The sequence below is a fragment of the Callithrix jacchus genome, chromosome 5 (genome assembly GCF_049354715.1).
Source record: "Callithrix jacchus isolate 240 chromosome 5, calJac240_pri, whole genome shotgun sequence".
NCBI classification, from domain to species: Eukaryota; Metazoa; Chordata; class Mammalia; order Primates; family Cebidae; genus Callithrix; species Callithrix jacchus.
In genome coordinates, this window is record NC_133506.1 from 93,422,781 (window position 1) to 93,447,851 (window position 25,071).

At 40.1% G+C, this 25,071-nt stretch overlaps 1 protein-coding gene and 1 non-coding gene across 3 annotated transcripts in view; both read left to right on the plus strand.

The window, feature by feature from the left end:
* PPM1E (protein phosphatase, Mg2+/Mn2+ dependent 1E) overlaps positions 1-25,071 on the plus strand; it is a 256,455-nt gene that overhangs the window by 84,082 nt on the left and 147,302 nt on the right. The gene's annotated exons all lie outside the window — the stretch shown is intronic.
* Positions 13,806-13,912, plus strand: LOC118154200 (U6 spliceosomal RNA). Its single transcript, XR_004744092.1, has one exon. It is a non-coding gene; the product is annotated as a U6 spliceosomal RNA (small nuclear RNA).

Genomic DNA, 25,071 nt, shown 5'->3' on the forward strand with positions numbered 1-25,071 from the left:
AGCAACGGCAGGCTGCGTCAGCAGTGGGCGTGTATCTCAGTAGGGACGGGTTGCCTCGGCAATGGCTGGCTGCATCAGCAGTGGGCGCGTATCTCAGTTGGGGCGGGTTGCCTCGGCAACAGCTGGCTGCGTCAGCAGTGGGCGTGTATCTCAGTTGGGGCGGGTTGCCTCGGTAGTGGTGGACGCCCCTCCCCCACAGAGCGTCTCGGACCGTCTGCTTGGGATAGTTTGAAATCGCGGTTTTGTTCGTCCCACAGGGTATCCCAAACGATCTGTTCCTGCAATCCCCTGGGCTGGCCTACTGTCCAAGTCTCGTTCAGTCTCAAGTCCAGCCCTCTGAAGTCTCAGGTTGCCGGTTCAACAGGGCACCCGGACAAGCGCACCCTGTGGGGATTGCTGGGTAGGGCCGGCCGCCACCGCCCCGGCTGCCGGCTTCGCCAGGCAGACCTACTGACTGGCGTCCCGTGTCTTTTTTATACTTGGGAGTTTCCCCGTTCTGTGGGCAACAAAGATCAGTCTGGAAATGCAGCTCTGACTCACCGTTTGCGGATTCAACGCGAGCTCCAATCCTGGGTTGTTCTCACAGCGCCATCTTGAGTCCTCCCCTATCTATATAACATTTCTATATGGAATAAAGAGAAGGAAATACTTTCAAATATAAAATAAAACATAAAAAATATATAAGATTTATCATTTTAATCATTTTTGAGTATACAATTCAGTGGCATTAGATATACTCACAATGTTGTGTAACCATCACCACCACCATCTATTTCCAAAACTGTTTCATCAATCCAAATTAAACTTCATACCCATGAAACAATAACTTTTCATTTTCTCCTTCCCCCATCCCTTGCCATCCCCTGCCATTCCCTGCCATCCCCCAGAAACCTCTTTTCTACTTTTCATGTCTGTGAATTTGCCTATTTTTGGTCTAGGTATACTGCATGTAAGTGTAACCATATGATATTTGTCCTTGTGATTTCACATAGCATAATGTTTTCAAGGTTCATCTATGTTGTAGCATGTATCACAGTCTCTGTTTTGAAGATGGTCTCACTCTGTTAGCCAGGTTGGAGTGCAGTGGCGCTATCTCAGCTCACCACAACCTCTACCTCCCAGGTTCAAGCAATCCTCCCACCTTAGCCTCCTGAATAGCTGGGCCTATGGCACATGACCACCAAGTCTGGCTAATTTTTTTGTAGTTTTGGTAGAAAGAGGATTTCACCATGTTGTGCAGGCTGGGGTGGAACTCCTGAGCTGAAGCCATCTGCCTGCCTTGGCCTCCCAAAGTGCTGGGATTACAGGCTTGAGGCACCATGCCCAGCCTCAGAATCTCAATTTTTAATTACTGAGTAATTAGCATTGTATGTATAGACCACATTTCATGTATCCATTTATCTGTTGAAGGACACTTGGATGTTTTCACCTTTTTGACTACTGTGAATGATGCTGCTATAGAAATTGGTATACAAAGTGTCTAAGTGTCTTTTGAGTCCCTGCTTGCAATTCTTTTTTTTTTTTTGAGACGGGAGTTTCGCTCTTGTTAGCCAGGCTGGAGTGCAATGGCATAATCTTGGCTCACCGCAACCTCTGCCTCCTGGGTTCAAGCAATTCTCCTGCCTCAGCCTCCCAAATAACTGGGACTACAGGCACACACTACCATGCCCAGCTAATTTTTGTATTTTTAGTAGAGACGGAGTTTCACCATGTTAACCAGGATGGTCTCGATCTCTTGACCTTGTGATTCACCCGCCTTGGCCTCACAAAGTGCTGGGATTATAGGCGTGAGCCACCACGCCTGGCCTTAAATGTTTCTTTTTAAAATAAGAAAATGTCTTGGAATTTCATAAATTGTTATTTGGGGGTAATAACATTTCTGTATTTGCCTTTTTAGTACTTTATTTTTCCAAATTTGAAATATTAAATACTGATTTCTTTGGCATACATACACCGAGAAGTTAAAAAGATCCTTGCATTCCAGCAAATGAAACATGCTGTAAATAAATCATGCTACTGCTCTATTAATATTTAACACTTGGGATTCCCAAGCATTCTGAAACTTGTATGATAACAAAACACTAGATTTTGCTTATGTCTTAGAAAATGCTTGCATTTCTCAAAAAGAATACACTCTAGTTTTTTTCTAAAGTTAAATCTGTGCTGTATCTAGTCCATTATGAGTACCTAACTTGAAAAGTAAACAATATTAAACAGGAAAAAAAAAAAGGGGACAGTACTTAATAACAGTTAAGCTTTATGGAGTATTTACTATATGCCAGACCCTGTCCTAAGTAAACACATTAATTTAACCTCACAACAATGTTTATTGGGTAGGAGCTGTCATTGTCTTTATTTTACAAGTACAAAACTTGAGACACATGGGGAGGTTAAATAAGTTGCCTATGGTCACACAAGTAGCAAGTAGTAGATTCATATTTAATTCCAAACATCTTCATCTACAAGCATATTTTAGTGACTACATGTTCCCACTGATGAAGAAAATAAATAGATCTTTATTCTTATCTTTTGGAGTTTACAATAAAGATGAGCCCAAAACTCATCTTAATATTACTGTTGTAAGGGCATAGCTAAAAAATGGTAATTGGACCTTAATTATAGAGATTTGAGGGCTCCTTATTCCCATATATACACTTTACTTAGTGTAAACTTTTGATATAGACTGACCCCAAGTTCATTATGTGCATGGTATTTCAGACACTGACAACCCATTTATGAGCCAACGATAATTAGATCACCTAGATCTTGGTTTAAACTTACTACTGACACCACATCCTTTTTGTTCTTTATTATTTTTGAGTGCTTCTCCCCTACTTTCTTGAAATGCTCTTGCTTTCTAGAAAAATCTCTTTATGTAAGCTCCTTATGGGGAACAGTCGATGAATAATGCTTGGTACATCATTAGTACTGAATAAATATTTGTTGAATAGCCATGTGCAGTGGCACATGCCGGTAGTCCCAGCTAAGTCAGGAGGCTAAGGTGGAAGGATCACCTGAGGTCAGGCATTTCAGGCTGCAGTGCTCTATGATAGTGATATGAATAGCCACTATACTCCATCCTGTACAACATGGACTTTGTGGCTAAAATAAGAAAAAACTTTGATGAATATATCTATATTGTTTCTCTTTATAAATCTTTGGATGATGAAATCCAAAATTATAACTTTTTATTGTTGTTGATCTCTGTCCCCCAATTTTCCATAGGTATATTGCTATTCGTTTATTTTTTTGGAGGCAGAGTCGTGATCTGTTGCCCAGGCTGGAGTGCAGTGATGTGATCGCAGCTCACTGCAACCTCTGCCTCCCAGATTCAAGTGATTCTACTGCCTGCGTTAGCCTCCTGAGTAGCTGGGACTACAGGCATACACCACCACACCCGCTAATTTTTTTGTATTTTTAGTAGATACAAGGTTTTGCCATGTAGACCAGGCTGGAATTTCTGAGCTCAAGTCATCTACCTCCTTCAGCCTCCCAAAGTACTGAAATTACAAGCATGAGCAACTGTGTCCGGCCCGTCATAGCCATAATTCTAATTACTTTTTTTTTCTTGAATATACAAGAAGTACTATAACTGTATTAATCCATTCTTATTATAATAATACCTGAGACTGGGGAATTTATGAACAAAAGAGGTGTGGTTTTTTTCTTTGTTTGTTTTTTGTTTTTAAGACAGAGTCTCGGTCTGTCACCCAGGCTGGAGTGCAGTGGTACCAACTTGGCTTACTGCAACCTCCACCTTAGCCTCTCAAGTAGCTGGGACTACAGGCACGTGCCACCATGCCCGGCTAATTTTTTGTATTTTTAGTAGAAATGGGGTTTCATCATGCTGGCCAGGCTGGTCTCAAACTCCTTGTGATCCACCTGCTTTGGCCTCCCAAAGTGCTGGGATTATAGGTGTGAGGCACTGCACCCAGCCGAACGAAAGAGATTTAATTGGCTTAAGGTTCTGTAGGCTGTACAGGAAGCATAGTGGCTTCTGCTTCTGAGGAGGCCTCAGGAAATCTATAATCATGGTGAAACGCAAAGGGGAGTAAGGCTTCTGGCATGGTGCAAGTAAGAGAGAGGGCAGGAGAGAGGTGCGTGCTACATGTTTTTGAAGGACATGTCAGGGCCTGTTGTGGTGGCTCACACCTGTAATCCCAGCACGTTGGGAGGCTGAGGCAGGCTAATCACCTGAGGTCAGGAGTGTGGGACCAGTCTGGTTAACATGGTGAAACCTCATCTCTACTAAAAATACAAAAATTAGCCAGGCGTGGTAGTGTGTGACTGTAACCCCAGCTACTCAGGAGGCTGAGGCAGGAGAATCACTTGAACCTGGGAGGCAGAGGTTGCAGTGAGCCAAGATGATGCTACTTCATTCCAGCCTGAGAAACAGAGCCAGACTCCATCTCAAAAAAGTAAATAAATACGGCAAGGCGCGGTGGCTCAAGCCTGAAATCCCAGCACTTTGGGAGGCCGAGGCGGGTGGATCATGAGGTCAAGAGATCGAGACCATCCTGATCAACAAGGTGAAACCCCGTCTCTACTAAAAATACAAAAATTAGCTGGGCATGGTGGTGCGTGCCTGTAATCCCAGCTACTCAGGAGGCTGAGGGAGGAGAATTGCCTGAACCCGGGAGGCGGAGGTTGTGGTGAGCCGAGATTGCGCCATTGCACTTCAGCCTGGGTAACAAGAGCAAAACTCCGTCTCAAAAAAAAAAGCAAATAAATAAAATGAATACATAAAGGACATGTCTTAAGTGGGCACTCACTCAATAGTGTGAGGAGAGAACCAAGAGGATGCTGCTAAGCCATTCATAAAAATCGACCCCCAAGATCCATTGACCTCCCACCAGGACCCACTCTAATGCTGGGGATTACAATTGGACATGAGATTTGGGTGGGGACAGAGTTCCAACCATATCAATAATGATGAAGGGCATGAATTTTTGTGTCAGATCTGAAATTGATTCTTGCTTTGCTTACTAATTTTGTGTGACCTTGGGCAAGATATGAAACCTCTCCAACCTCAAGTTTCTCCTCAGGAAAATGTGGTTGACAATATACTATCCCACAGGATTGCTGCCAGGATTAAGGAAGATAATAATACATGTGATATGCTAAGCCATGTGCAGGACCCATTAATGTACAATGAATTTTTGGTTTTGGGTTTCAAATTAATTGAAATTCAACTGTAGAAGACATGATTAAAGTCCCAAAGGAGAGTGCTTATTGGACTAAAAATAGGAAATATATACATAAATGACTTTATTTTTTATTTTTTTATTTTTTTTAATTTTTTACATAAATGACTTTAAAACACTAACGGACTATATGAATAAGTTAAAATGAATAAAGTAGAGACTGAATATACATCAATGACTGTTATTTCATTATAGCATCCAAATGGTGCTAGAAGCTCAACAAAATTATTGTCCATGTGCTGTTATCTTATTTACATACACAAACAAATATTTTTAAATAGTTGTATTTAAATTATATCATGAATAAAATAAATTACTTGTGGGAGTGAGTGATAATTAAGCAAACACTGGATAGCAAAGACCCTGAAAAACTAGTGAAAGAGATGGAAATAGAGTAATAACCGAAGTCTTCTTTAACAATGAAGGAAACTTATTTTGATACTCTAGGGGTTTGGGGAAAGGGTTTTCCTAGGCTCACAACTCTATTGTTATTTACTAAAGGTAGGGAGGCAAGTGGGCTGAAAGTATGAAAACTTGTCCTTTCCCAGATTTTTCCCCTATCTTGTCTAAAATGACACCAATTATTCAACACTTATGCTCCTTTTAGTATAAACTAGTTTATTTCCAATAACTGAGATATATCAAGGTAATGAGATTTTGAAAGGAGATCAAGGAAAAAGCAGGAGATCGTTTTAAAGCATAAGTTGTTGATGAAGACAAAGCTTTTAGTGGGAGTAGAAGTGGCAGCTTTAGGAAAGAATCTGGCAAGGATAAGACCAAGATAGCCCAGATAGTAATGAGGATTACCAAAACGAGAGATGGAAAGAAGAATATAGTAAAGGAGCTGAGCAAGTAACAACAGCAAAAAAAGTGGAAAGAGACCAAAGAAAAGGAGGCACTGAAGTATAGCATTGAATGAGATAAACAAGTATGTGGCTAGGAGCAAGGACTGTAAAATATGGGCAGCAGCATGAGATGTTTACTTAGAAGTAAAGTTGCCGAGTCTGATTTTTTTTTCTTGACCAGTCCCAAGTATCTTTCGCCAAAACAAAAAGGAGTATGAACCAACTTCTTACCCTGTTACGGGTTGAGCTGATAATTATGGTTAGAACAACTGCTAGGTGTTTGCTATATTGTTAATTAGAATGTTGGAAAATTGGAGCCAGTTTCTATTGGCCATCTGTTTTGGTCTTATACTAGGATTAAGTGTTTACTAAAAATAGAATGGGTTACCATTCCTAAAGGTGTAACCCATAGGCATTTGTAAACTTGCTCTTTTATTAAGATAATTTGTGTTTTAAACACTGGTTGGCCATGAATAGAAAATGTAAAGATTTGGATTTAATAGGTAGTTCTTTCTGGAATACATGATGTGTTTTTTTTTTTTTTTTTCTGTCAGGTAATTCTAATTACAACAAGCATAGGTTTAAGCCTCTGGCTGATAGGTAAAGTTATGGTATCAGTCCTACCACACTGCCAGGACTTGCTATTGGAGAATAGATTGTAATTGATTCTGTTGTTTAGGGTCTGTGACAACTGAAGGCTGCCAAGGTCAGTTGCCCCACTCTTTCCTTTTTGTTGCATGTAAGTGAGGCAGCGAAGTATTGTGAAAAAATTATGTCAAGAGAGCTGACTTATGATGATGATTACTATTCTTGTTTGACCTGGGGCAAACCCTTCCGAGCCTAATTTTTTTTTAATTTTCCAAATGGAAGCATTATTGTAGGGTCAGACATTATAGCATATGTGAGCAATATTTAAACTATAAAGGCAACATATAAAAATGAGGTTTTGGCTGGGCGTGGTGGCTCATGCTTGTAATCCCAGCATTTAGGGAGGCCAAGGCAGGTAGATCACAAGGTCAGGAGATTGAGACCATCCTGGCCTACATGGTGAAACCCTATTTGTACCAAAAATACAAAAATAAAAAATTATCTGGGCATGGTGGCACGTGCCTATAATCCCAGCTACTCGGGAGGCTATGGCAGGAATATCACTTGAACCCAGGAGGTGGAGAGGGTTGCAGTAAACCGAAATCGCGCCACTGCACTCCAGCTTGGCAACAGAGAGAGAGACTGTCTCAAAAAAAAAAAAAATGAGGTTTTCCTTTCTATCACCTAAGAATTTTTTCTAGTTTAAGGAGGCTAAAATGGGCATATCCTTGTCATGTAAGCATTTCTCATAAATTTTTCAAGGAATGGAATGGGCAGGAAAGGAACTATGAAAGTAATGGAAAAAGAATCATGTGGGTATTTGCATGAAAGACTAACTTACCTGAAATTCTAGGCACAGGAATGGTTTCTCAGGATTGTGATTATGCTATTCTCTGAAAGATTTAGGTGAAAGGGCAAAGACCTTATTTATGATTAGATATGTTTTATATCAAAATACAACAGTAATGAATATTGAAGAATGGCTCTTACGCATCTAAAGTTACTCTTTGAAATTTGAAAATAACATTGCTGGCTGCTATCTGAATCACCTGTTGTTTAGTTATGCTTTTTTCCCTTAGGAAATTGTGTTTTGTATATTGTTTAATTATTGTAAGACATCTGCAAAATTACCACCACAGGAAAGGTAAAAAGTTAAAAGTAAAACATCTGCAAAATTAAGCATCGATTAGACTAAGTATGGACAAGGTACAAAATTTAATTTTAATTCAGTATAATGGACTATCTCCAAATATACAGATGTATAGGATATTATATATGTTTTTAAAACATGAGTTAGAAGGCCGGGCGCGGTGGCTCACACCTATAATCCCAGCACTTTGGGAGGCCGAGGTGGGTGGATCACGAGGTCAAGAGATCGAGATCATCCTGGTCAACATGGTGAAACCCCGTCTCTACTAAAAATACAAAAATTAGCTGGGCAGGTGGCACGTGCCTGTAATCCCAGCTACTCGGAAGGCTGAGGCAGGAGAATTGCTTGAACCCAGGAGGCGGAGGTTGTGGTGAGCAGAGATCGTGCCATTGCACTCCAGCCTGGATAACAAGAGCGAAACTCCATCTCAAAAATAAAAATAAAAAAACATGAGTTAGAGAAAGGGTTTGAAAGGACATGAGCACAAAGATGAATATCTAAATTCAAGGTAGAAAATGTAAGACTCATCAGTCAATACATTTATTTATATATAATTTTAAACTTTTTTTAATATGAGAAGAAATCTGTAGGTTGTCCTAAATGTAGCAGTCTTAATCTAAATAATCTATTGAACCAACACTGTAAGACTCTACATAGGCATAGATCCTAACCAAGAAGTTGCTAACCAACTGCTGCACAGATACAGAATAAACCTTTTATTTTTATAATTTTGTGTACTCAAAAGTTTAGATCAGTGAAGATAGATATTTCTTCAGTCTAATCGTTATTAGTCATTTTAATGGAATCAAATAATCATGAAAGAGGAAAGGTTCAGTTGTAAAATCTTTATTTTTATTAATGAATTTAAGTTGCTTTCGTTGCTAATAAATGTTTTATGTTAATACTATTGTTTGCTTCTTTGTGTTTTATCTTGCATTGTGTTACTGTGAAGAGAAGAAATTGATTTAAAATATCTGGCTTATGCAAAGGCATAAGAATGATACAATGGACTTTGGGGACTTCAGGGGAAAGAGTGGAAGGGGGTGAGGGATGAAAGACTACAAATATCGTGCAGTGTATACTGCTTGGGTGATGAGTGCATCAAAATCTCACAAATCACCCCTGAAGAATTTACTCATGTAACCAAATACCACCTTTACCCCATTAATTTATGGAAAACTAAAAAGTAAAAAATAAAGGGATGAACTTTTGATTCACACACACACAAATAAATACAATCTGGCTGAGTGCAGTGGCCTATGCCTGTAATCCCAGCACTTTGGAAGGCTGAGACAGGAGGATCCTTTGAGTACAGGAGTTTGAGACCAGATTGGGCAATATTAGTGAAAATGTCTCTATAAAAAATTAAAAACAAACAAAAACTTCTGAATAAAATATGTAAGTGTATTTCTTATTTTTCTTTTTCCTTTTTTTTTTTTTTTTTGAGACGGAGTCTCACCCTGTTGCCCAGCCTGGAGTGCAATGGTGCGATCTTTGCTCAGTGCAACCTCCGTTTCCCAGGTTCAAGTGATTCTCCTGCCTCAGCCTCCCAAGTAGCTGGGATTACAGGCATGTGCCACAACCCCTGACTAATATTTTGTATCTTTTTTTTTTGAGAGAAGGAAAGAAAAAAAAGGAGTGAAAGAGAGGAAGAAAAGGAGGGGGAGAGAATGGAAATGTTGCTTTATTCTAAAAATGGGTATTAATAATGGCTGATCAATATTTCATTTAAACCTATGAGTAGGTGTGATGTGGTATTGACAAGAATGTATATTTTGTATATTTAAAGTGGAGAGCTCTATAAATATTTATTAAGTTTACTTGTTCCGGATCTGAGTTCAAGTCCTAGATATCCTTATTAATTTTCTGTCTCATTGAGTCTAACTCTCTTTATAGGTCTTATGTATCTGGGTGTTAGGGTCATTAGCTCTTATTGTTGCATTGATCCTTTTACCCCTATATCTTTGCTGCTTTAAAATCTATTTTTTCAGATGCGAGAATTGCAACTCCTGCTTTTTACTTATTTATTTATTTTTGCTCTTCATTTAGTTGGTTAATCTTTCTCCATCTGTTTGTTTTGAGTCTTTGTGTATCTTTGGATGTGAAATGGGTCTGGATGTAGCATACCATTGGGTTTTGGCTGTATCTTTTGATTGGGGGATTTAGTCGATTTAAATTTAGGATTACTGCCATTTGATGTTAACTGGCTGTTTTATCCATTCGTTGATGTAAATTCTTCTTTATGTTGATGCTCTTTACTTTTTGGTGTATTTTTAGAAAGGCTAATACTGGTTGTTTCTTTCTATGTGTAATGCTTCTTTCAGAAGCTCCTGTAAAGCAGGCCTGGTGGTAATAAAATCTCTGAGTACTTGCTTGTTCATAAAAGATTTTATTTTTCCTTCAGTTGTGAAGCTTAGTTTGGCTGGATATGAAATTCTGGACTGAAAGTTCTGTTCTTTAAGGATGTTGAATATTGGCCCCCACTCTCTTCTGGCTTGTGGGGTTTCTGCTGAGAGATCTGCTGTAAGTCTGATAGGCTTCCCTTTGTGGGTAATCTGACCTTTCTCTCTGGCTGCTCTTAGTATTTTCTCCTTCGTTTCAACCCTGGTGAATCTAACAATTATGTGCCTTGGGGTTACTCTTTTTGAGGAATATCTTTGTGGTGTTCTCTATATTACTTGGGGTTGAAGTCCTGCTTTGCTAGGTTGGGAAAGTTTTCCTGAATAATATCCTGAAGAATATTTTCCAGCTTGGATTCATTCTCTCTGTCGCATTGAGGTACACCTATCAAACGTAAATTAGGTCTTTCACATAATCCCATATTTCTTGGAGACTTTGCCCATTCCTTTTTATCCTTTTTTCTCTATTCTTGTCTTCTCATTTTATTTCATTAAGTTAGTCTTCGACCTCTGATATCCTTTCTTCTGCTTGATCAATTTGAGTGTTTAAACCTGTGCATACTTCTTGGAGTTCCCATATTGTATTCTTCAGTTCCATTAATTCACTTATATTCCTGTCTAAATTGTCTATTCTCAATAGGATTTCGTCAAACCTTTTTTCAAAGTTCTTAGTTTCTTTACATTGGGCTACAACATGTTCTTTCAACTCACAGAAGTTTCTTATTATCCACCTTCTGAAGCCTGATTCTGTTAATGGGATGCGCTCCTTCTCTGTCAAGCCTTGTTCCCTTGTTGATGAGGAACTGTGATCCTCTTTAGAGGGAGAGGCATTCTGATTTTGAGTATTCTCAGCCTTTTTACGCTGGTTTCTTCCCATCATTGTAAATTTATCCACCTATCATCTTTGTAATTACCAACTTTCAAATTAGGTCTCTGAGTGGATGTCCAAGTTGTTAATTCCCAGGGCCGAAATATGAGCAACGCACTGCGCCAGCCAAAACAGCGGCGTTAAGACTGATGGTGCTTTTCTGCCTGGGAATCTCCAGTCTGGCTTCCTTCTTGAGTCCGTAATAGGTGACTCTGCTTTCCCGGAGCTCCAAACGTTGGTCAGAAGGGGAACCAGTCCTGTTTACCCTGCACCAAGAGCTGCCACGCCGCGCCGGCAAAACCACTGCGCCGGCCACAAGAGTCGCGCTAGTGACCCGTGGGGCTCCTCCACTGGGAATCTTCTGGTCCGTGAGTGACAAAAATTTGTCTGAAAGTGTGGCATCCTCTCGTTCTCTGCGCTTTCACTGGGAGCTGCAATCCCGAGACGTTAGCGATCAGCCATCTTGGATCTCTCAGCACCTATTTTGTATCTTTAGTAGTGATGGGGTTTCTGCTTCAGTAAAGTAGTGATCTGCCTGCTTCAGCCTCCCAAATCGCTGGGATTACAGGCATGAGCCACCACGCCTAGCCCCATTCTCTGTTTTATTCTGTATAGTTATAGTACATTTTTATATTTAAGATATAAATGTATTAATTATAGTTTTAATGTTTTCTGACATTTTTCTTAAGTTTATTTAGAGCAAAAGAAAACTGTTTTTGGGTCAGGCATAGTGGCTCATGCCTGTAATCCCCACACTTTGGGAGGCTGAGTTGGGCAGATCACCTGAGATCAGAAGTTCGAGACCAGCCTGGCCAACATGGCAAAATCCCCACTCTACTAAAAAATAGAAAAATTAGTTGGATGTAGTGGCAGACAGCGGGCACCTGTAATCCCAGCTACTTGGGATGCTGAGGCAGGGAGAATTGCTTGAACCTAGTAGGTGGAGGTTGCAGTGAGCCAAGATTGCACCATTGCACTTTAGCCTGGGTGACAGAGAGAGATTTTCTCTCACAAAAAAACAAAACAAAAAAAAACTGTTTTGATGTCTTACATTATGAAAGAAATTTAGCTGGACAGATCCAGTTGTTGCATTTATAAATAGCTGCAGATATCTACAGCAATAAAGGATTTATTCAGGTTGTTATGGAAACTAAAATTCAGCAGAACCTCAAAGATAAGCTATATTGAAGGAAGAGGTACATTAACTGTATATTTAATCAAATTATGCAATAAAAATTGTTGCTTAATATATCATATTAGGCCGGGCACGGTGGCTCAAGCCTGTAATCCCAGCACTTTGGGAGGCCAAGGCGGGTGGATCATGAGGTCAAGAGATCGAGACCATCCTGGTCAACAAGGTGAAACCCCATCTCTACTAAAAGTACAAAAATTAGCTGGGCATGGTGGCACGTGCCTGTAATCCCAGCTACTCAGGAGGCTGAGGGAGGAGAATTGCCTGAACCCAGGAGGCGGAGGTTGCAGTGAGCCAAGATTGCGCCATTGCACTGCAGCCTGGGTAACAAGAGCGAAACTCCATCTCAAAAAAAATTATATTAGATAGCAAGAAATTAGTTTGACATATCAGTATAACTTAGTATTTTTAATGTACAGAGATTTTGTTACTAACTTATCTGTATGGGTTTTATATACTTTTTTCTTTTTGAGACGGAATCTTGGAGTCTCGGTGTGTCTCTAGGCTGGAGTATAGTGGCACAATGTTGGTTCTCTGCAACCTCTGCCTCCTGGGTTCTTGCAATTCTCCTGCCTCCGCCTCCCGAGTAGCTGGGACTACAGGTGTGTGCCGGCATGCCTGGCCAATTTACTTGTATTTTATTAGAGATGGGTTTCACCATGTTGGCCAGGATGGTCTCGATCTCCTGACCTCATGATCCGCCCGCCTCGGACTCCCAAAGTTCTGGAATTACAGGCATGAGCCACTGCCCCTGGCCTGAGTTTTATGTATTTTTTTTTTATTATTCATGTTGAAATCCTTGGGTTTTATATACTTTTAAGGAGCTTTACTTATGGTAATGATGGATTGTGCTGACCCATTTAAACCCTCTTTTTTGGTCTTCTTTGTAATGAGTCGCATTCTTACTTAGATTTGCTGGCTGGGGCTGAGGGTACATTTTTGAGTCAGTGGAATATAGAAAATATGGAAAAGCCTGCATTGGGCTTTAAGTCCATGATCTTCTTTTATTTTTTTGAGACAGAGTTTTGTTCTTGTTGCCCAGGCTGGAGTGCAATGGCACGATCTCGGCTAACTGCAACCTCCGCCTCCCAAGTTTAGGTGATTCTCCTGCCTCAGCCTCCTGAGTAGTTGGGATTACAGGCATGAGCCACCACACCCGGCCAAAGTCCATGATCTTACACCAGTGTTTTATCCAACTTAACTGTTTACAATCTTTTAAGCCATTTAAATATGCCTATCTATTCAGATATTCTGTTACAGTGGGTCTAGGAGAGGGAGAGGAGAACCTATAAATTTTAAAAATAATTGGCCGGGTGTGGTGGTTCACACCTGTAATCCCAGCACTTTGGGAGACTGAGGCAGGTGGATCACCTGAAGTCAGGAGTTCGAGACCAGCTTGACCAACATGATGAAACCTTGTCTCTACTAAAAATACAACAGGTAGCTGGGTGTGGTGGCAGAATCACTTGAACCCAGGAGGTGGAGGTTACAGTGAGCTGAGATCGCCCAATCTGGGCAACAGAGAGAGTACTCAGTCTTAAAAAATAAAATAATAAAATGTGCTCGCTTTGGCAGCACATATACTAAAATTGGAATGATACAGAGAAAATTAGCATGGCCCCTGTGCAAGGATGACATGCAAATTCGTGAAGCGTTCCATATTTTTTTTATAATTAAAAAAGAAAAAATCATAATAAAATGATAATAATTGTAATTTTTATTTAATGTAATACGTGTATAATTTTTTTAAGTTAAATAGTATACTTTAAAGCATATACTAAGAAAGAACGGTTTCTTACCCTTCTTCATTCTCAATTCCTCCTTGGAAACAACTATCTTAATATTTTTTCCTTTCTTTTTCTCTCTCTTCCTCTTTGTTTTTCTCTACATTGGGACGGCAACAGCAAGAGAAGCAACTATTTTTAATTATCATTATGATGATGATGATTATTTTGAGACAGAGTTTTTTTCTTGTTGCCCAGGCTGGAGTGCAATGGCACAATCTGGCTCACCTCAACTTCTGCTTCCTGGGTTCAACCAATTCTCTCCTGCCTCAGGCTCCCAAGTAGATAGTATTACAGACATATGTTATCATGCCCAGCTAATTTTGTATTTTTTTTGTAGAGATGGGGTTTCTCCATGTTGGTCAGGTTGGTCTCATACTTGGGACCTCAAGTGATCACCTCCCTCAGCTTCCCAAAGTGCTGGGATTACAAGCGTGAACCACCGTGCCCAGCCATTTTTAATGCTTTAAATGATTTCTTCTGGGATTTACCTGTCTGTAAATAATGTTTGTTGTGGACATGTTAATATGTTAAATATTGGGGGGAAAAAAGAATGTTTTTATTGCTATTTCTTATTTTTTAAGTTATAGACAGTAACTCTTTGTTTTCTATTCTGGAAGATAAAGCTTTAACAATTTTATCCAACTCCTGCTACCACTTACTTTCCCCCACAAACTCCCAGTATAATCATACCACAACTTTAGGCAAAATAACATTTACAGGGCCGGGCGAGGTGGCTCAAGCCTGTAATCCCAGCACTTTGGGAGGCCGAGGCGGGTGGATCACGAGGTCAAGAGATCAAGACCATCCTGGTCAACATGGTGAAACCCTGTCTCTACTAAAAATACAAAAAAAATTAGCTGGACGTGGTGTCGCGCGCCTGTAATCCCAGCTACTTGGGAGGCTGAGGCAGGAGAATTGCCTGAACCCAGGAGACGGAGGTAGCAGTGAGCCGAGATTGCGCCATTGCACTCCAGCCTGGGTAGCGAGAGCGAAACTCCATCTCAAAAAAAAAATAAATAAATAACATTTACATTGTTTGAATTATGTATATATTGTTAAAAACTGAGCCACCATATACTGTGTTTACATTTTCTTTCTTGTATAACCTTTTGTTTTTCCTGGAGTTAATAATTTACTTTTTATTTGTTTAGTTTCCCATGTACCTATTGTCTTTTATTTTCTGAACTTTGCAATAGAAATATAAAAACCACTATCAATATAGTTAAACATCTTGGATAATCGTTTTTTGTAAGGCTTTCATCTTGGAACCCTGTTCCAATCCAGACTGTACACTCTCTAGATCTTTTGTGTAGCTCTACCATGATCCTTGTGGTTTCTGATGCTTCTTTTTCATTAGAGCTTCAGTTTTCTGGCTTTCATTTCTTTCTGGGTTTCCTTCCTCGTTTTGCTGGTGCACATCCTTTACTAGTCTTCTTATAAAAGATTCATGGTGGCTGGACATGGTGGCTCATGCCTGTAATCCCAGCAATTTGGGAAGCTGAGGCAGGTGGATCACCTAGGGTCAGGAGTTCAAGACCATCCTGGCCAACATGATGAAAGCCTGTCTTAAAAAAAAAAAATTCATGGTTAGAAAGCATGAAACGTACATTTTAAAAGTTTTTTTTATCTTGGCCGGGCATGGTGGCTCACTCCTGTAATCCAAGCACTTTGAAGGCCAAGGCAGGCGGATCACCTGAGGTCACAAGTTCAAGACCAGCCTGACCAACAAGGTGAAACCCCGTCTTTATAAAAAAAAATTTTTAAAGTAAAAAGTTTTTTTTTTTTAATCTTAAAAACAAAAAGATTTATGGGTTTTTTTTTTCAGGCTTTGTTAATCTGAAATATCTTTATTCCACTCCTCCACTTGATTGTTAGTCTAGTTGGGTACACAATTTCAGATTAAAAGCTAAGCATCATGGCTCCTACCTGTAATCCCAGCACCTTGGGAGGCCAAGGCAGGTGATTTGCTTAAGGTCCAAGAGTTTGAGGACAGCTTTGTCAATATCGTGTGACCCTGTGTCTAAAACAGCAATTAGCCAGGCATGGTGGGTCATGCCTGTAGTCCTAGCTACTTGGGAGGCTAAAGCAGCAGGACCACTTGAGCCCAGGAGTTTGAGGCTGCAATGAACTCTGATTGGGCCACTGTACGCCAGCCTGGAAATCAGATCAAGATGCTGTCTCCTAAAAAAAAAAAAAAAAATTTATGTTAGAAAATTGTTTTCCCACCGAATTTCAGAGGCATTAGTCTATTATCCATCAGTTTTCACTGTTATTATTGAGAAAGGTGATAGCATTCTGATTTCTGATCCTATTTGAATGTGGCTTACTTTATTTACTTTATTATTATTGTTTTTTGAGACATCTCACTCTGTCCCCCTGGCTGAAGTGCAGTGGCACAGTCTTGGCTCACTGTAACCTCTGCCTCTGGGTTCAAGCAGTACTCCTGCCTCAGCTTCCTGAGCAGCTAGGACTATTGGGCACGCCACCATGCCTGGCTAATTTTTGTATTTTTAGTAGAGATAGGCTTTTACCATGTTGGCCAAGGCTGTTCTCAAACTCTTATCCTTAAGTGAGCCATCTGCCTTGGCCTCTCAAAGTGTTGGGATTACAGGCGTGAGCCACCATACCCAGCTTGTATGTGACTTACTTTATCTTAGAACTTTTCGACTCTTCATTTTTTTTTTTTTTTTTTTTTAAGACAAGAGTCTCACTCTGTCACCAGGCTGGAGTACAGTGGCGCAATCTTGGCTTACTGCAACCTCTGCCTCCTTGGTTTAAGCAGTTCTTCTGCCTGAGCCTCCCAAGTAGCTGGGACTGCAGGTGCACACCACCACACCCAGCTAATTTATATTTATTTATTTTAGTAGAGATGGGGTTTCACCATGTTGGCCAGGATGGTCTTGATTTCTTGACCTTGTAATCTACCCACCTCAGCCTCCCAAAGTGCTGGGATTACAGGTGTGAGCCACGGCACCCAGCCTAGACTCTTCTCTTTAGCCAGCATTTTGGGAACTAAGTAAGGGAATACAGCTGTTTGTATATAATTTTTCACATAGTATTCTTAATTTCAGTAAGGTGATTTACCTCAGTTCCTCACTATAGACCTCGTGTCTTTGAATATGAGGCTGTTCTGGTTCAATTAATCAGAAAATAAACATTTTCTTTCCTACCAGTGTGAGGGAGGTGCACTTGTTTGGTTGCATGGGAAGTCGGGAGAAGAGTTTGTTAGTTATTTCTTCTGTATAATTTCAGTGAATTGCAATGTTTTCAACAATTGTTATACCTGCTGTCTGAGATAACTGGTATCTCCAGTTCCTTAGATTCCTTTGATGATAACCAGCTAGATTCTTGGTGTCATCCCCCATTGGATAGTTTGGACTCAGCTTTCTCTGTCCTGCTATGTGAAGGTTGCTACTCCTTCATTCCCTTTCTTGCTTTCACATATTTGTTAATCTTTTTTGTCCACTATCATTTCTTCCATGTCTTTTTGTTATTTTAATTTCACATTTCAGGAGGTTTCTGAGATAAATGGATGTGTGTAATCTGCTGTTTTAAATCAGAAGTCCTGAAAGGCCAACATTATTGCCAGTGTTTTATTGTTTCCGTGATAGGCACTGTGTTCTAAGGCAGCTCATTTCCTCTTTGGGAAGCACTGTTTTTTAGTGTCTGCTTATCTTGAGTAAAAGTCTGTCCCTGTAGGACTATTGATCCTATTTCTACACCTTAAGAGTATTCCAAATAAATCTGTTGTCTTCCACATGGTAACCTTTTGTAGACTTAAACACAGTATTAGAACTTAAGTATTTTTTCTTCTCTAGAGTAGGCATAACCTAGTTCCTCTATTTGATCCTCAGAAAATATTGTTTTAAATTTCTTCACTATCCAGGTCATTCATTTCTGAATTAACTGTTCTTAAAGAATGATACCTAGAATTGAGAGCAGTATTCCAGGTAGGATCTTAACTAGCACAGACTAGAATAAATTATCATTTTCTTTTGAGATATTGTTTGATTAAAAAAAATAAATAAACCCAGCACTCCTTGTATGTTCTGCAAAGGGAGAAGTTTCTCAGAATTTTATCTGCTTGAAATTAAAGAAAAAATGTAAAGCTTCTACTACTATATGTAGAGAGAGAAACCTGAAACATACAGTGATTTGGTTTTTTTTTTTTAAAATGGAGTTTTGCTCTTATTACCCAGGCTGGAGTGCAATGGTACGATCTCGGCTCACCGCAACCTCCGCCTCCTGGGTTCAGGCAATTCTCCTGCCTCAGCCTCCTGAGTAGCTGGGATTACAGGCACATGCCACCATGCCCAGCTAATTTTTTGTGTTTTTAGTAGAGACGGGGTTTCACCATGTTGAGCAGGATGGTCTCGATCTCTTGACCTCGTGATCCACCCACCTTGGCCTCCCAAAGTGCTGGGATTACAGGCGTGAGCCACCGCTCCGGACCTTTGTTTTGTTTTTAAATTAGAACAATTGGTGCTCCTTTTAAAAAATAATCTGGAGTGTAGGTTGAGAATTAAGATGTTCTGCATAATAACATAATGGGAATTTTTAAACTTTAATTTTGAAAATTTTTAGACTCACATAGAAGTTGCAAAAATAATACAAAGAGTTCACATGTACTCTTCACCTAGCTTCCCCCAATGACATCTTACATAATCATAGTATAATTATCAAAATCAGAAAACTGACATTCGTACAATATTATTTATTAACTAAAATACTGACCTTATTTGGATTTCACCAGGCTTTTTTTTTTTTTTTTTTTTTTGAGACGGAGTTTCGCTATTGTTACCCAGACTGGAGTGCAATGGCACGATCTCGGCTCACCGCAACCTTCACCTCCTGGGTTCAAGCAGTTCTCCTGCCCAACATCCCAAGTAGCTGGGACTACAGGTGTGCACCACCATGCCCAGCTAATTTTTTGTATTTTTAGTAGAGACGGGGTTTTACCTTGTTGACCAGCATGGTCTCGATCTCTTGACCTCATGATCCACCCACCTCGGTCTCGCAAAGTGCTGGGGTTACAAGCATGAGCCACCGCGCCCAGCCTTGTTTGTTTTTTGAGATGGCGTCTCACTCTGTCACTTGGGCTGGAGTGCAGTGGCGTGATCTCTGCTCACTGCAACCTCTACCTCCTGGGTCCAAGTGATTCTCCTGCCTCAGCCATTTGAGTAGCTAGGATCACAGGCATGTGTCACCACTCCTGGCTACAACTAATTTTTGTATTATTATTTTTTTTTAGTAGAAACAGGGTTTCACCATGTCGGTCAGACCAGTATTAAACTCCCAACCTCAAGTGATCCACCTGCCTCGGCCTTCCAAGATTTCACCAGTTTTAACATACAATCCTTAAAAAATGGCAGGGCGCAGTGGCTCATGCCTGTAATCCCAGCACTTTGGGAGGCTGAGGCAGGTGGATCACGAGGGCAGGAGTTCGAGACCAGCCTGATCAACATGGTGAAACCCCCGTCTCTACTAAAAATACAAAAATTAGCTGGGTGTGGTGGCACACACCTGTAATCCCAGCTGCTCAGAAGGCTAAGGCAGGAGAGTTGCCTGAACCTGGGAGGTGGAGGTAGCAGTGAGCCAAGATTGTGCCACTGCACTCCAGCATAGGAGACAGAGTGAGAGTTTGTCTCAAAAAAAAGAAAAAGTTTGGTGGGGCAGGTATATGTAGTTCTACAGAATTTTATCACACATAGAAATTCATATGACCATTACCACAATTGGGATATAGAACTCCCAAGGAAACTCCCATGTGCTAACCCTTTAGTCACACCCCAGTCCTAATCCCTGGCAACCACTGATCTGTTCTCCATCACTATATTGTGTCACTTTGAGAATGTAATATAGATGGAATTATTCAGTATGTGCTTTTGAAACCCAATAGTTTTTCAACAGTTACCTCATCGCCCCCATTCAGAAGTCTCCAGTTACTATTATTGCCATCTTTATGCCCATGAATACCCCAAGTTTAGCTCCCACTTATAAATGAGAACACGTGGCATTTAGCTTTCTGTTCTTGCATTAATTCACTTAGGATAATGGACTCCAGCTGTACCTGTGTTGCTGCAAAGGATCTGATTTTGTTCTTTTTTTTTTTTTTTTTTATGACGGAATAGTATTTCATGGTATATATGTACCACATTTTCTTTATCGAGGCCACATTCGATGGGCATCTAGGTTGATTCCATGTCTTTGCTATTATGAAGAGTGCTGCGATGAGCATGCAAGTGCATGTGTCTTTTTGATAGAATTATTTGTTTTCTTTTGGATATATACTCAGTAATGGGATTCCTGGGACAAATGGTAGTTCTGTTTTAAGTTCTTTGAGAAATCTTTACACTGCTTTCCATAGTGGCTGAGCTAATTTGCATTCTCACCAACAGTGTTTAAGTGTTACCCTTTCTCCACAGCCTTGCCAACATCTGTTGTTTTCTTACTTTTTAATAATAGCCATTCTGACATCTGACTGATGTGAGATGGAATCTCATTGTGATTTTGATTTACATTTCTCTGATGATTAGTGATGTGGAGCATTTTTTCATGTTTATTGGACACTTGTATATCTTCTTTTGAGAAGTATCTGTTCATGTCTCTTGACATTTGGAAGTGTTTTGTGGTTCTTGTAGAGATATTTCTTCTCCTTCCTTAGATGTATTCCTAGGTTGTTTTTGTTGTTGTTGTTTGTTTTGTTTTGTTTTGGTGAAGTGGAGGGTATGGCTCTTATAAATGGGATTGCATTGTTGACTCGTTTGCCCACTTTTTTTTCTTCTTTTTTTTTTTTTTGTGGGGGAGGAAGGCAGGAAGGAAGGGAATAAGGACGGTAGGGAGGAAGGAAGGGATGAAGGAAGGAAGGAAGGGAGGAAGCGGGGAGGGAGGGAGGGAGGGAAGGGAAGGAAGGATTTCAAGCAATGAGAGAGACATTGCCGACCTGGATCTAGAGGTTTACAAGTTGATTTCTTTTTTTTTGAGAGAAGGAAAGAAAAAAAAAATAAGTAAAGGAGAGGAAGAAAGAGGAAGAGAAAGAGGGAGAGTAAATGGAAATATTGCTTTATTTTGAAAAAAATTGGGTATTAATAATGGCCAATCAATGTTTCATTTAAACTAATGTGTAGGTGTGATGTGGTATTGACAAGAATGTATATTTTGTGTATTTGAAGTGGAGAGCTCTATAAATATTTATTAAGTTTACTTGTTCTGGATCTGAGTTCGAGTCCTTGATATCCTTATTAATTTTCTGTCTCATTGAATCTAAGTCTCCTATCTGGGTGTTAGGATCGTTAGCTCTTGTTGTTGCATTGATCCTTTTACCACTATATCTTTGTTGCTTTAAAATCTATTTTATCCGATACGAGAATTGCAACTCCTGCTTTTTATTTATTTATTATTTATTTTTGTTCTCCATTTGGTTGGTAAATCTTTCTCCATCCCTTTGTTTTGAGTCTTTGTGTATCCTTGCATGTGAAACAGGTCTGGATGTAACATGCCGTTGGGTTTTGGCTGTGTCTTTTGATTGGGAATTCAGTCGATTTAAATTTAGGGTTACTGCCATTTGATGTTGACTGGCTGTTTTATCCATTCGTTGGTGTAAATTCTTCTTTATGTTGGTGCTCTTTACTTTTTGGTGTATTTTTAGAAAGGCTAATACTGGTTGTTTCTTTCTGTGTGTAATGCTTCTTTCAGAAGCTCTTGTAAAGCAGGCCTGGTGGTAATAAAATCTCTGAGTTCTTGCTTGTTCATAAAAGATTTTATTTTTCCTTCAGTTGTGAAGCTTAGTTTGGCTGGATATGAAATTCTGGGCTGAAGGTTCTGTTCTTTGAGGATGTTGAATATTGGCCCCCACTCTCTTCTGGCCTGTAGAGTTTCTGCCGAGAGATCTGCTGTAAGTCTGATAGGCTTGCCTTTGTGGGTAATCTGACCTTTCCCTCTGGCTGCCCTTAGTATCCTCTCCTTCGTTTCAACCCTGGTGAATCTAACGATTATGTGCCTTGGGGTTGCTCTTCTTGAGGAATATCTTTGTGGTGTTCTCTGTATTACCTGGGGTTGAATGTTGACCTGCTTTGCTAGTTTAGGAAAATTTTCCTGAATAATATCCTGAAGGGTATTTTCCAGCTTGGATTCATTCTCTCCATCGCATTCAGGTACACCTATCAAACGTAAATTTGGTCTTTTCACATAGTCCCACATTTCTTGGAGACTTTGCTCATTCCTTTTTATCCTTTTTTCTCTAATCTTTTCTTCACGTTTTATTTCATTAAGTTGGACTTTGACCTCTGATATCCCTTCTTCAGCTTGAACAATTCGAGTGTTTAAACCTGTGCATACTTCTCAGAGTTCCTGTATTGTATTCTTCAGTTCCATTAATTCACTCATACTCCTCTCTAAGTTGTCTATTCTCAATAGGATTTCATCAAACCTTTTTTCAAAGTTCCTAGTTTCTTTACGTTGGGCTACAACATGTTCTTTTAACTCACCGAAGTTTGTTATTATCCATTCTGTCATCAGGAGGCGCTTGTTCTCCATCAAGCCTTGTTCCATTGTTGATGAGGAACTGTGATCATCTTTAGAGGGAGAGGCATTCTGACTTTGAGTATTCTCAGCTTTTTTACGGTGGTTTCTTCCCGTCATTGTAAATTTATCCTCCTGTCGTCTTTGAAATTACCAACTTTCAGATTAGGTCTCTTGAGTGGATGTCCAGGTTGTTAGTTCCCAGGGCCAGAGCAGCGGCGTTAAAACTGATGGTGCTTTTCTGCCCAGGATTCTCCTGTCGGGCTTCCTTCTTGTTTCCTTAGTAGGCGACTCTGCCTTCCCAGGGCTCCAAACCTCGGTCAGAAGGGGAACTGGTCCCGTTTACTCTGCGCCGAGCGCTGCCACGTCGAGGTGCCGGCGGAACCGCTGCGCCGACCACGAGAGTCGCGCTGGCGACTCGTGTGTTTCCACCACTGGGGGATCTTCTGCTCCGTGAGCGACCAGACTTTGTCTGAAAGTGTGGCGTCCTCTAGTTCTCCGCGCCTTCCCTGAGAGCTGCAATCCCGGGATGTTAGCGATCGGCCATCTTGGATCTTCTCCGTTTGCCCACTTTTTAATTGGACTGCTTATTTACCTACAGTTGAGGTTAGAGATTTCCTTATTTATTCTAGATATAAATTATTTGTCAAATATATGTGATTTGCAAATATTTTCTCCCAGTCTCTCAAAATTGTGGCTTCTTTTCTCATTTTCTTAATGTATTTCACAGAGCAAACGTTTTAATTATGAAGTATAATTTATTAATTTTTTTTTTTTTGAGATGGAGTTTCGCTCTTGTTACCCAGGCTGGAGTGCAATGGCATGATCTCAGCTCACCTCAACCTCCGCCTCCTGGGTTCGAGCAGTTCTCCTCCCTCTGCCTCCCGAGTAGCTGGGACTACAGGCATGCGCCACCATGCCCAGCTAATTTTTGTATTTTTAGTAGAGACGGGGTTTCACCATGTTGACCAAGATGGTCTCGATCTCTTGTCCTCGTGATCCACCCGCCTCAGCCTCCCAAAATGCTGGAATTATAGGTGTGAGCCACTGTGCCCGGCCTAATATATTAATTTTTTAATGGGTTTTACTTTTGGTGTCATATCTGAGAACATTTTCCCTAAATTTAGGTCACACAGAATTTCTCTTGTTTTTTTTTCCTAAGAGTCTTATAGTTCAACATTTGATAAAATTATGCATTTGAAGTTTGTCAATTTTGGTATAACTTGTGATGTTTAGGTTAAGGTCTACTTTGTCACCTACAGGAGGCCAGTTGTCCCACCATCATTTGTTAAAAAGACTATCCTTGCTTCATTAAATTGCTTTTATACCTTTGTCAAAAGTTAGTTGTCTGTACGTGTGTGAGTCTATTTTTTTTACTCTTTTTCTGTTCTATTCATCTGTGTGTTTATGTCTCCCGAAATGACTGTTTAACTGTTGTATCTATATAATAAGTCTTTAAAAAGCTAATGTGATTATCCTTATTTTATTCTTTTTTCAAAATTCTTTTAGCTATGCTAGTTTGTCTTTCCATATTACCCTTATTTTATGCTTTTTTTCAAAATTCTTTAAGCTATTCTAGTTCCTTTGTCTTTCCATTATAGATTTTAGAATCAGGTTGTTCTTATGTAAAAATCCGTTAGGATTTCGATAGGAATTGCATTAAACCAACTGCAGGTCAATTTTGAGAGAATTCACATCTTTACTTTGTAAAGTCTCCCAATCCATTAGCATGCTACATCTCTCCAGTATTTAGGTCATTAAGACTTTTTTTGGCCTGATGCAGTGACTCATGCCTGTAATCCCAGCACTTTGAGATGCTGAGGTGGGAGGATTGCTTGAGCACAGGAGTTCAACACAGTGAGACCCCATCTCTACAAAAAATAGCAAAATTCACCAGCTGTGGTGGCGCATGCCTGTAGTCCCAGCTACTGGGGAGGCTGAGGCAAGGTGATTGAGCCCAGGAGGTCAAGACTATAATAAGCCATGATTGTACCACTGCACTTTAACCTGGGTGAGAAGGCAAGACCCTGTCTCAAACAACAAAAAAAGAAATTCATCAGTATTTTGTAGTTTTTAAGCACACAAATCCTGTGCATGTTTTGTTAGATTTATACCCAAGTTTAAAATTTTTTTTAGTGTTACTGTAAATGGTCTGGTAAATTTTATTATCCATGATATTTTTGGGCCTTCCCACTGTAGCTTTGTATTTTATAAAAACGTATATTTTTGACTGGGTACAGTGGCTCACACCTGTTAATTCCAGCACTTAGGAGGCAGAGGTAGGGGACTGCTTGAGCCCAGGAGTTCAAGACTAATCCAGGCAATATAGTGAGACCGCTATCTCTACAGAAAATTTTTTTAAAATCAGCCGTGCATGGTGGTGCATGCCTGTAGTCCCAGCTACTCAGGAGGCTGAGGCAAGAGGATTGCTTGAGCTGAAGTTTGAGGCTGCAGTGAGATATGATCATGCTACTGCACTCCAGCCTGGGTAACGGAACAAGACCCTGTCTCAAACAAC